The following is a 12695-nucleotide window of genomic DNA, read 5'->3' as shown; positions in this document are numbered from 1 at the left end:
GGCGGGAAAAGGCGTCCGAGGGGGTGAAACGGTTTCAAAAAGTGTGTGGGGAGGGCGGGGGAGGGGATTGGGTGGAACCCGGAAGTGGGAGGCGGAAACCCGGAAGTGGGAGGCCGAAACCGGAAGTGAGGGGGAGAGGAGCAGGGGAGGCGGGAAAAGGCGTCCGAGGGGGTGAAACGGTGTCAAAAAGTGTTTGGGGAGGGCGGGGGAGGGGATTTGTTGGAACCCGGAAGTGGGAGGCGGAAACCCGGAAGTGGGATGCCGAAACCGGAAGTGAGGGGGAGAGGAGCGGGGGAGGCGGGAAAAGGCGTCCGAGGGGGTGAAACGGTGTAAAAAAGTGTTTGGGGAGGGCGGGGGAGGGGATTGGGTGGAACCCGGAAGTGGGAGGCGGAAACCCGGAAGTGGGAGGCGGAAACCGGAAGTGAGGGGGAGAGGAGCGGGGGAGGCGGGAAAAGGCGTCCGAGGGGGGGAAACGGTGTCAAAAAGTGTTTGGGGAGGGCGGGGGAGGGGATTGGGTGGAACCCGGAAGTGGGAGGCGGAAACCCGGAAGTGGGAGGCGGAAACCGGAAGTGAGGGGGAGAGGAGCGGGGGAGGCGGGAAAAGGCGTCCGAGGGGGTGAAACGGTTTCAAAAAGTGTGTGGGGAGGGCGGGGGAGGGGATTGGGTGGAACCCGGAAGTGGGAGGCGGAAACCCGGAAGTGGGAGGCCGAAACCGGAAGTGAGGGGGAGAGGAGCGGGGGAGGCGGGAAAAGGCGTCCGAGGGGGTGAAACGGTGTCAAAAAGTGTTTGGGGAGGGCGGGGGAGGGGATTTGTTGGAACCCGGAAGTGGGAGGCGGAAACCCGGAAGTGGGAGGCGGAAACCGGAAGTGAGGGGGAGAGGAGCGGGGGAGGCGGGAAAAGGCGCGCGAGGGGGTGAAAGGGTGTAAAAAAGTGTTTGGGGAGGGCGGGGAGGGGATTTGTTGGAACCCGGAAGTGGGAGTCGGAAACCCGGAAGTGGGAGGCGGAAACCGGAAGTGAGGGGGAGAGGAGCGGGGGAGGCGGGAAAAGGCGTCCGAGGGGGTGAAACGGTGTAAAAAAGTGTTTGGGGAGGGCGGGGGAGGGGATTTGTTGGAACCCGGAAGTGGGAGTCGTAAACCCGGAAGTGGGAGGCGGAAACCGGAAGTGAGGGGGAGAGGAGCGGGGGAGGCGGGAAAAGGCGTCCGAGGGGGTGAAACGGTGTCAAAAAGTGTTTGGGGAGGGCGGGGGAGGGGATTTGTTGGAACCCGGAAGTGGGAGGCGGAAACCCGGAAGTGGGAGGCGGAAACCGGAAGTGAGGGGGAGAGGAGCGGGGGAGGCGGGAAAAGGCGTGCGAGGGGGTGAAACGGTGTAAAAAAGTGTTTGGGGAGGGCGGGGAGGGGATTTGTTGGAACCCGGAAGTGGGAGTCGGAAACCCGGAAGTGGGAGGCGGAAACCCGGAAGTGGGAGGCGGAAACCGGAAGTGAGGGGGAGAGGAGCGGGGGAGGCGGGAAAAGGCGCCCGAGGGGGTGAAACGGCGTAAAAAAGTGTTTGGGGAGGGCGGGGAGGGGATTTGTTGGAACCCGGAAGTGGGAGGCGGAAACCCGGAAGTGGGAGGCGGAAACCGGAAGTGAGGGGGAGAGGAGCGGGGGAGGCGGGAAAAGGCGTGCGAGGGGGTGAAACGGTGTAAAAAAGTGTTTGGGGAGGGCGGGGAGGGGATTGGGTGGAACCCGGAAGTGGGAGTCGGAAACCCGGAAGTGGGAGGCGGAAACCGGAAGTGAGGGGGAGAGGAGCGAGGGAGGCGGGAAAAGGCGTGCGAGGGGGTGAAAGGGTGTAAAAAAGTGTTTGGGGAGGGCGGGGAGGGGATTTGTTGGAACCCGGAAGTGGGAGTCGGAAACCCGGAAGTGGGAGGCGGAAACCGGAAGTGAGGGGGAGAGGAGCGGGGGAGGCGGGAAAAGGCGCGCGAGGGGGTGAAAGGGTGTAAAAAAGTGTTTGGGGAGGGCGGGGAGGGGATTTGTTGGAACCCGGAAGTGGGAGTCGGAAACCCGGAAGTGGGAGGCGGAAACCGGAAGTGAGGGGGAGAGGAGCGGGGGAGGCGGGAAAAGGCGTCCGAGGGGGTGAAAGGGTGTAAAAAAGTGTTTGGGGAGGGCGGGGAGGGGATTTGTTGGAACCCGGAAGTGGGAGGCGGAAACCCGGAAGTGGGAGGCGGAAACCGGAAGTGAGGGGGAGAGGAGCGGGGGAGGCGGGAAAAGGCGTGCGAGGGGGTGAAACGGTGTAAAAAAGTGTTTGGGGAGGGCGGGGAGGGGATTTGTTGGAACCCGGAAGTGGGAGGCGGAAACCCGGAAGTGGGAGGCGGAAACCGGAAGTGAGGGGGAGAGGAGCGGGGGAGACGGGAAAAGGCGCGCGAGGGGGTGAAAGGGTGTAAAAAAGTGTTTGGGGAGGGCGGGGAGGGGATTTGTTGGAACCCGGAAGTGGGAGGCGGAAACCCGGAAGTGGGAGGCGGAAACCGGAAGTGAGGGGGAGAGGAGCGGGGGAGGCGGGAAAAGGCGCGCGAGGGGGTGAAAGGGTGTAAAAAAGTGTGTGGGGAGGGCGGGGGAGGGGATTGGGTGGAACCCGGAAGTGGGAGGCGGAAACCCGGAAGTGGGAGGCCGAAACCGGAAGTGAGGGGGAGAGGAGCAGGGGAGGCGGGAAAAGGCGTCCGAGGGGGGGAAACGGTGTCAAAAAGTGTTTGGGGAGGGCGGGGGAGGGGATTTGTTGGAACCCGGAAGTGGGAGGCGGAAACCCGGAAGTGGGATGCCGAAACCGGAAGTGAGGGGGAGAGGAGCGGGGGAGGCGGGAAAAGGCGTCCGAGGGGGTGAAACGGTGTCAAAAAGTGTTTGGGGAGGGCGGGGGAGGGGATTGGGTGGAACCCGGAAGTGGGAGGCGGAAACCCGGAAGTGGGAGGCGGAAACCGGAAGTGAGGGGGAGAGGAGCGGGGGAGGCGGGAAAAGGCGTCCGAGGGGGGGAAACGGTGTCAAAAAGTGTTTGGGGAGGGCGGGGGAGGGGATTGGGTGGAACCCGGAAGTGGGAGGCGGAAACCCGGAAGTGGGAGGCGGAAACCGGAAGTGAGGGGGAGAGGAGCGGGGGAGGCGGGAAAAGGCGTCCGAGGGGGTGAAACGGTTTCAAAAAGTGTGTGGGGAGGGCGGGGGAGGGGATTGGGTGGAACCCGGAAGTGGGAGGCGGAAACCCGGAAGTGGGAGGCGGAAACCGGAAGTGAGGGGGAGAGGAGCGGGGGAGGCGGGAAAAGGCGTCCGAGGGGGTGAAACGGTGTCAAAAAGTGTTTGGGGAGGGCGGGGGAGGGGATTTGTTGGAACCCGGAAGTGGGAGGCGGAAACCCGGAAGTGGGAGGCGGAAACCGGAAGTGAGGGGGAGAGGAGCGGGGGAGGCGGGAAAAGGCGCGCGAGGGGGTGAAAGGGTGTAAAAAAGTGTTTGGGGAGGGCGGGGAGGGGATTTGTTGGAACCCGGAAGTGGGAGTCGGAAACCCGGAAGTGGGAGGCGGAAACCGGAAGTGAGGGGGAGAGGAGCGGGGGAGGCGGGAAAAGGCGTCCGAGGGGGTGAAACGGTTTCAAAAAGTGTTTGGGGAGGGCGGGGGAGGGGATTTGTTGGAACCCGGAAGTGGGAGTCGTAAACCCGGAAGTGGGAGGCGGAAACCGGAAGTGAGGGGGAGAGGAGCGGGGGAGGCGGGAAAAGGCGTCCGAGGGGGTGAAAGGGTGTAAAAAAGTGTTTGGGGAGGGCGGGGGAGGGGATTTGTTGGAACCCGGAAGTGGGAGGCGGAAACCCGGAAGTGGGAGGCGGAAACCGGAAGTGAGGGGGAGAGGAGCGGGGGAGGCGGGAAAAGGCGTGCGAGGGGGTGAAACGGTGTAAAAAAGTGTTTGGGGAGGGCGGGGAGGGGATTTGTTGGAACCCGGAAGTGGGAGTCGGAAACCCGGAAGTGGGAGGCGGAAACCCGGAAGTGGGAGGCGGAAACCGGAAGTGAGGGGGAGAGGAGCGGGGGAGGCGGGAAAAGGCGCCCGAGGGGGTGAAACGGCGTAAAAAAGTGTTTGAGGAGGGCGGGGAGGGGATTTGTTGGAACTCGGAAGTGGGAGTCGTAAACCCGGAAGTGGGAGGCGGAAACCGGAAGTGAGGGGGAGAGGAGCGGGGGAGGCGGGAAAAGGCGTGCGAGGGGGTGAAACGGTGTAAAAAAGTGTTTGGGGAGGGCGGGGAGGGGATTGGGTGGAACCCGGAAGTGGGAGTCGGAAACCCGGAAGTGGGAGGCGGAAACCGGAAGTGAGGGGGAGAGGAGCGAGGGAGGCGGGAAAAGGCGTGCGAGGGGGTGAAAGGGTGTAAAAAAGTGTTTGGGGAGGGCGGGGAGGGGATTTGTTGGAACCCGGAAGTGGGAGTCGGAAACCCGGAAGTGGGAGGCGGAAACCGGAAGTGAGGGGGAGAGGAGCGGGGGAGGCGGGAAAAGGCGCGCGAGGGGGTGAAAGGGTGTAAAAAAGTGTTTGGGGAGGGCGGGGAGGGGATTTGTTGGAACCCGGAAGTGGGAGTCGGAAACCCGGAAGTGGGAGGCGGAAACCGGAAGTGAGGGGGAGAGGAGCGGGGGAGGCGGGAAAAGGCGTCCGAGGGGGTGAAAGGGTGTAAAAAAGTGTTTGGGGAGGGCGGGGAGGGGATTTGTTGGAACCCGGAAGTGGGAGGCGGAAACCCGGAAGTGGGAGGCGGAAACCGGAAGTGAGGGGGAGAGGAGCGGGGGAGGCGGGAAAAGGCGTGCGAGGGGGTGAAACGGTGTAAAAAAGTGTGTGGGGAGGGCGGGGGAGGGGATTTGTTGGAACCCGGAAGTGGGAGGCGGAAACCCGGAAGTGGGAGGCGGAAACCGGAAGTGAGGGGGAGAGGAGCGGGGGAGACGGGAAAAGGCGTCCGAGGGGGGGAAACGGTGTCAAAAAGTGTTTGGGGAGGGCAGTGAGGGGATTGGGTGGAACCCGGAAGTGGGAGGCGGAAACCCGGAAGTGGGAGGCGGAAACCGGAAGTGAGGGGGAGAGGAGCGGGGGAGGCGGGAAAAGGCGCGCGAGGGGGTGAAAGGGTGTAAAAAAGTGTGTGGGGAGGGCGGGGAGGGGATTTGTTGGAACCCGGAAGTGGGAGGCGGAAACCCGGAAGTGGGAGGCGGAAACCGGAAGTGAGGGGGAGAGGAGCAAGGGAGGCGGGAAAAGGCGTGCGAGGGGGTGAAACGGTGTCAAAAAGTGTTTGGGGAGGGCGGGGAGGGGATTTGTTGGAACCCGGAAGTGGGAGGCGGAAACCCGGAAGTGGGAGGCGGAAACCGGAAGTGAGGGGGAGAGGAGCGGGGGAGGCGGGAAAAGGCGCGCGAGGGGGTGAAAGGGTGTAAAAAAGTGTGTGGGGAGGGCGGGGAGGGGATTTGTTGGAACCCGGAAGTGGGAGGCGGAAACCCGGAAGTGGGAGGCGGAAACCGGAAGTGAGGGGGAGAGGAGCGGGGGAGGCGGGAAAAGGCGTCCGAGGGGGTGAAACGGTGTAAAAAAGTGTTTGGGGAGGGCGGGGAGGGGATTTGTTGGAACCCGGAAGTGGGAGTCGGAAACCCGGAAGTGGGAGGCGGAAACCCGGAAGTGGGAGGCGGAAACCGGAAGTGAGGGGGAGAGGAGCGGGGGAGGCGGGAAAAGGCGCCCGAGGGGGTGAAACGGCGTAAAAAAGTGTTTGGGGAGGGCGGGGAGGGGATTTGTTGGAACCCGGAAGTGGGAGGCGGAAACCCGGAAGTGGGAGGCGGAAACCGGAAGTGAGGGGGAGAGGAGCGGGGGAGGCGGGAAAAGGCGTGCGAGGGGGTGAAACGGTGTAAAAAAGTGTTTGGGGAGGGCGGGGAGGGGATTGGGTGGAACCCGGAAGTGGGAGTCGGAAACCCGGAAGTGGGAGGCGGAAACCGGAAGTGAGGGGGAGAGGAGCGAGGGAGGCGGGAAAAGGCGTGCGAGGGGGTGAAAGGGTGTAAAAAAGTGTTTGGGGAGGGCGGGGAGGGGATTTGTTGGAACCCGGAAGTGGGAGTCGGAAACCCGGAAGTGGGAGGCGGAAACCGGAAGTGAGGGGGAGAGGAGCGGGGGAGGCGGGAAAAGGCGCGCGAGGGGGTGAAAGGGTGTAAAAAAGTGTTTGGGGAGGGCGGGGAGGGGATTTGTTGGAACCCGGAAGTGGGAGTCGGAAACCCGGAAGTGGGAGGCGGAAACCGGAAGTGAGGGGGAGAGGAGCGGGGGAGGCGGGAAAAGGCGTCCGAGGGGGTGAAAGGGTGTAAAAAAGTGTTTGGGGAGGGCGGGGAGGGGATTTGTTGGAACCCGGAAGTGGGAGGCGGAAACCCGGAAGTGGGAGGCGGAAACCGGAAGTGAGGGGGAGAGGAGCGGGGGAGGCGGGAAAAGGCGTGCGAGGGGGTGAAACGGTGTAAAAAAGTGTTTGGGGAGGGCGGGGAGGGGATTTGTTGGAACCCGGAAGTGGGAGGCGGAAACCCGGAAGTGGGAGGCGGAAACCGGAAGTGAGGGGGAGAGGAGCGGGGGAGACGGGAAAAGGCGCGCGAGGGGGTGAAAGGGTGTAAAAAAGTGTTTGGGGAGGGCGGGGAGGGGATTTGTTGGAACCCGGAAGTGGGAGGCGGAAACCCGGAAGTGGGAGGCGGAAACCGGAAGTGAGGGGGAGAGGAGCGGGGGAGGCGGGAAAAGGCGCGCGAGGGGGTGAAAGGGTGTAAAAAAGTGTGTGGGGAGGGCGGGGGAGGGGATTGGGTGGAACCCGGAAGTGGGAGGCGGAAACCCGGAAGTGGGAGGCCGAAACCGGAAGTGAGGGGGAGAGGAGCAGGGGAGGCGGGAAAAGGCGTCCGAGGGGGTGAAACGGTGTCAAAAAGTGTTTGGGGAGGGCGGGGGAGGGGATTTGTTGGAACCCGGAAGTGGGAGGCGGAAACCCGGAAGTGGGATGCCGAAACCGGAAGTGAGGGGGAGAGGAGCGGGGGAGGCGGGAAAAGGCGTCCGAGGGGGTGAAACGGTGTAAAAAAGTGTTTGGGGAGGGCGGGGGAGGGGATTGGGTGGAACCCGGAAGTGGGAGGCGGAAACCCGGAAGTGGGAGGCGGAAACCGGAAGTGAGGGGGAGAGGAGCGGGGGAGGCGGGAAAAGGCGTCCGAGGGGGTGAAACGGTGTCAAAAAGTGTTTGGGGAGGGCGGGGGAGGGGATTTGTTGGAACCCGGAAGTGGGAGGCGGAAACCCGGAAGTGGGAGGCGGAAACCGGAAGTGAGGGGGAGAGGAGCGGGGGAGGCGGGAAAAGGCGTCCGAGGGGGTGAAACGGTTTCAAAAAGTGTGTGGGGAGGGCGGGGGAGGGGATTGGGTGGAACCCGGAAGTGGGAGGCGGAAACCCGGAAGTGGGAGGCCGAAACCGGAAGTGAGGGGGAGAGGAGCGGGGGAGGCGGGAAAAGGCGTCCGAGGGGGTGAAACGGTGTCAAAAAGTGTTTGGGGAGGGCGGGGGAGGGGATTTGTTGGAACCCGGAAGTGGGAGGCGGAAACCCGGAAGTGGGAGGCGGAAACCGGAAGTGAGGGGGAGAGGAGCGGGGGAGGCGGGAAAAGGCGCGCGAGGGGGTGAAAGGGTGTAAAAAAGTGTTTGGGGAGGGCGGGGAGGGGATTTGTTGGAACCCGGAAGTGGGAGTCGGAAACCCGGAAGTGGGAGGCGGAAACCGGAAGTGAGGGGGAGAGGAGCGGGGGAGGCGGGAAAAGGCGTCCGAGGGGGTGAAACGGTTTCAAAAAGTGTTTGGGGAGGGCGGGGGAGGGGATTTGTTGGAACCCGGAAGTGGGAGTCGTAAACCCGGAAGTGGGAGGCGGAAACCGGAAGTGAGGGGGAGAGGAGCGGGGGAGGCGGGAAAAGGCGTCCGAGGGGGTGAAAGGGTGTAAAAAAGTGTTTGGGGAGGGCGGGGGAGGGGATTTGTTGGAACCCGGAAGTGGGAGGCGGAAACCCGGAAGTGGGAGGCGGAAACCGGAAGTGAGGGGGAGAGGAGCGGGGGAGGCGGGAAAAGGCGTGCGAGGGGGTGAAACGGTGTAAAAAAGTGTTTGGGGAGGGCGGGGAGGGGATTTGTTGGAACCCGGAAGTGGGAGTCGGAAACCCGGAAGTGGGAGGCGGAAACCCGGAAGTGGGAGGCGGAAACCGGAAGTGAGGGGGAGAGGAGCGGGGGAGGCGGGAAAAGGCGCCCGAGGGGGTGAAACGGCGTAAAAAAGTGTTTGGGGAGGGCGGGGAGGGGATTTGTTGGAACTCGGAAGTGGGAGTCGTAAACCCGGAAGTGGGAGGCGGAAACCGGAAGTGAGGGGGAGAGGAGCGGGGGAGGCGGGAAAAGGCGTGCGAGGGGGTGAAACGGTGTAAAAAAGTGTTTGGGGAGGGCGGGGAGGGGATTGGGTGGAACCCGGAAGTGGGAGTCGGAAACCCGGAAGTGGGAGGCGGAAACCGGAAGTGAGGGGGAGAGGAGCGAGGGAGGCGGGAAAAGGCGTGCGAGGGGGTGAAAGGGTGTAAAAAAGTGTTTGGGGAGGGCGGGGAGGGGATTTGTTGGAACCCGGAAGTGGGAGTCGGAAACCCGGAAGTGGGAGGCGGAAACCGGAAGTGAGGGGGAGAGGAGCGGGGGAGGCGGGAAAAGGCGCGCGAGGGGGTGAAAGGGTGTAAAAAAGTGTTTGGGGAGGGCGGGGAGGGGATTTGTTGGAACCCGGAAGTGGGAGTCGGAAACCCGGAAGTGGGAGGCGGAAACCGGAAGTGAGGGGGAGAGGAGCGGGGGAGGCGGGAAAAGGCGTCCGAGGGGGTGAAAGGGTGTAAAAAAGTGTTTGGGGAGGGCGGGGAGGGGATTTGTTGGAACCCGGAAGTGGGAGGCGGAAACCCGGAAGTGGGAGGCGGAAACCGGAAGTGAGGGGGAGAGGAGCGGGGGAGGCGGGAAAAGGCGTGCGAGGGGGTGAAACGGTGTAAAAAAGTGTGTGGGGAGGGCGGGGGAGGGGATTTGTTGGAACCCGGAAGTGGGAGGCGGAAACCCGGAAGTGGGAGGCGGAAACCGGAAGTGAGGGGGAGAGGAGCGGGGGAGACGGGAAAAGGCGTCCGAGGGGGGGAAACGGTGTCAAAAAGTGTTTGGGGAGGGCAGTGAGGGGATTGGGTGGAACCCGGAAGTGGGAGGCGGAAACCCGGAAGTGGGAGGCGGAAACCGGAAGTGAGGGGGAGAGGAGCGGGGGAGGCGGGAAAAGGCGCGCGAGGGGGTGAAAGGGTGTAAAAAAGTGTGTGGGGAGGGCGGGGAGGGGATTTGTTGGAACCCGGAAGTGGGAGGCGGAAACCCGGAAGTGGGAGGCGGAAACCGGAAGTGAGGGGGAGAGGAGCAAGGGAGGCGGGAAAAGGCGTGCGAGGGGGTGAAACGGTGTCAAAAAGTGTTTGGGGAGGGCGGGGAGGGGATTTGTTGGAACCCGGAAGTGGGAGGCGGAAACCCGGAAGTGGGAGGCGGAAACCGGAAGTGAGGGGGAGAGGAGCGGGGGAGGCGGGAAAAGGCGCGCGAGGGGGTGAAAGGGTGTAAAAAAGTGTGTGGGGAGGGCGGGGAGGGGATTTGTTGGAACCCGGAAGTGGGAGGCGGAAACCCGGAAGTGGGAGGCGGAAACCGGAAGTGAGGGGGAGAGGAGCGGGGGAGGCGGGAAAAGGCGTGCGAGGGGGTGAAACGGTGTAAAAAAGTGTTTGGGGAGGGCGGGGAGGGGATTTGTTGGAACCCGGAAGTGGGAGTCGGAAACCCGGAAGTGGGAGGCGGAAACCCGGAAGTGGGAGGCGGAAACCGGAAGTGAGGGGGAGAGGAGCGGGGGAGGCGGGAAAAGGCGCCCGAGGGGGTGAAACGGCGTAAAAAAGTGTTTGGGGAGGGCGGGGAGGGGATTTGTTGGAACCCGGAAGTGGGAGGCGGAAACCCGGAAGTGGGAGGCGGAAACCGGAAGTGAGGGGGAGAGGAGCGGGGGAGGCGGGAAAAGGCGTGCGAGGGGGTGAAACGGTGTAAAAAAGTGTTTGGGGAGGGCGGGGAGGGGATTGGGTGGAACCCGGAAGTGGGAGTCGGAAACCCGGAAGTGGGAGGCGGAAACCGGAAGTGAGGGGGAGAGGAGCGAGGGAGGCGGGAAAAGGCGTGCGAGGGGGTGAAAGGGTGTAAAAAAGTGTTTGGGGAGGGCGGGGAGGGGATTTGTTGGAACCCGGAAGTGGGAGTCGGAAACCCGGAAGTGGGAGGCGGAAACCGGAAGTGAGGGGGAGAGGAGCGGGGGAGGCGGGAAAAGGCGCGCGAGGGGGTGAAAGGGTGTAAAAAAGTGTTTGGGGAGGGCGGGGAGGGGATTTGTTGGAACCCGGAAGTGGGAGTCGGAAACCCGGAAGTGGGAGGCGGAAACCGGAAGTGAGGGGGAGAGGAGCGGGGGAGGCGGGAAAAGGCGTCCGAGGGGGTGAAAGGGTGTAAAAAAGTGTTTGGGGAGGGCGGGGAGGGGATTTGTTGGAACCCGGAAGTGGGAGGCGGAAACCCGGAAGTGGGAGGCGGAAACCGGAAGTGAGGGGGAGAGGAGCGGGGGAGGCGGGAAAAGGCGTGCGAGGGGGTGAAACGGTGTAAAAAAGTGTTTGGGGAGGGCGGGGAGGGGATTTGTTGGAACCCGGAAGTGGGAGGCGGAAACCCGGAAGTGGGAGGCGGAAACCGGAAGTGAGGGGGAGAGGAGCGGGGGAGACGGGAAAAGGCGCGCGAGGGGGTGAAAGGGTGTAAAAAAGTGTTTGGGGAGGGCGGGGAGGGGATTTGTTGGAACCCGGAAGTGGGAGGCGGAAACCCGGAAGTGGGAGGCGGAAACCGGAAGTGAGGGGGAGAGGAGCGGGGGAGGCGGGAAAAGGCGCGCGAGGGGGTGAAAGGGTGTAAAAAAGTGTGTGGGGAGGGCGGGGGAGGGGATTGGGTGGAACCCGGAAGTGGGAGGCGGAAACCCGGAAGTGGGAGGCCGAAACCGGAAGTGAGGGGGAGAGGAGCAGGGGAGGCGGGAAAAGGCGTCCGAGGGGGGGAAACGGTGTCAAAAAGTGTTTGGGGAGGGCGGGGGAGGGGATTTGTTGGAACCCGGAAGTGGGAGGCGGAAACCCGGAAGTGGGATGCCGAAACCGGAAGTGAGGGGGAGAGGAGCGGGGGAGGCGGGAAAAGGCGTCCGAGGGGGTGAAACGGTGTCAAAAAGTGTTTGGGGAGGGCGGGGGAGGGGATTGGGTGGAACCCGGAAGTGGGAGGCGGAAACCCGGAAGTGGGAGGCGGAAACCGGAAGTGAGGGGGAGAGGAGCGGGGGAGGCGGGAAAAGGCGTCCGAGGGGGGGAAACGGTGTCAAAAAGTGTTTGGGGAGGGCGGGGGAGGGGATTGGGTGGAACCCGGAAGTGGGAGGCGGAAACCCGGAAGTGGGAGGCGGAAACCGGAAGTGAGGGGGAGAGGAGCGGGGGAGGCGGGAAAAGGCGTCCGAGGGGGTGAAACGGTTTCAAAAAGTGTGTGGGGAGGGCGGGGGAGGGGATTGGGTGGAACCCGGAAGTGGGAGGCGGAAACCCGGAAGTGGGAGGCGGAAACCGGAAGTGAGGGGGAGAGGAGCGGGGGAGGCGGGAAAAGGCGTCCGAGGGGGTGAAACGGTGTCAAAAAGTGTTTGGGGAGGGCGGGGGAGGGGATTTGTTGGAACCCGGAAGTGGGAGGCGGAAACCCGGAAGTGGGAGGCGGAAACCGGAAGTGAGGGGGAGAGGAGCGGGGGAGGCGGGAAAAGGCGCGCGAGGGGGTGAAAGGGTGTAAAAAAGTGTTTGGGGAGGGCGGGGAGGGGATTTGTTGGAACCCGGAAGTGGGAGTCGGAAACCCGGAAGTGGGAGGCGGAAACCGGAAGTGAGGGGGAGAGGAGCGGGGGAGGCGGGAAAAGGCGTCCGAGGGGGTGAAACGGTTTCAAAAAGTGTTTGGGGAGGGCGGGGGAGGGGATTTGTTGGAACCCGGAAGTGGGAGTCGTAAACCCGGAAGTGGGAGGCGGAAACCGGAAGTGAGGGGGAGAGGAGCGGGGGAGGCGGGAAAAGGCGTCCGAGGGGGTGAAAGGGTGTAAAAAAGTGTTTGGGGAGGGCGGGGGAGGGGATTTGTTGGAACCCGGAAGTGGGAGGCGGAAACCCGGAAGTGGGAGGCGGAAACCGGAAGTGAGGGGGAGAGGAGCGGGGGAGGCGGGAAAAGGCGTGCGAGGGGGTGAAACGGTGTAAAAAAGTGTTTGGGGAGGGCGGGGAGGGGATTTGTTGGAACCCGGAAGTGGGAGTCGGAAACCCGGAAGTGGGAGGCGGAAACCCGGAAGTGGGAGGCGGAAACCGGAAGTGAGGGGGAGAGGAGCGGGGGAGGCGGGAAAAGGCGCCCGAGGGGGTGAAACGGCGTAAAAAAGTGTTTGAGGAGGGCGGGGAGGGGATTTGTTGGAACTCGGAAGTGGGAGTCGTAAACCCGGAAGTGGGAGGCGGAAACCGGAAGTGAGGGGGAGAGGAGCGGGGGAGGCGGGAAAAGGCGTGCGAGGGGGTGAAACGGTGTAAAAAAGTGTTTGGGGAGGGCGGGGAGGGGATTGGGTGGAACCCGGAAGTGGGAGTCGGAAACCCGGAAGTGGGAGGCGGAAACCGGAAGTGAGGGGGAGAGGAGCGAGGGAGGCGGGAAAAGGCGTGCGAGGGGGTGAAAGGGTGTAAAAA

The sequence above is a fragment of the Struthio camelus genome, chromosome 6 (assembly GCF_040807025.1).
Source record: "Struthio camelus isolate bStrCam1 chromosome 6, bStrCam1.hap1, whole genome shotgun sequence".
Classification (NCBI taxonomy): domain Eukaryota; kingdom Metazoa; phylum Chordata; class Aves; order Struthioniformes; family Struthionidae; genus Struthio; species Struthio camelus.
The sequence above is the reverse complement of the archived record's forward strand: the minus strand, read 5'-3'. Positions refer to the sequence as shown.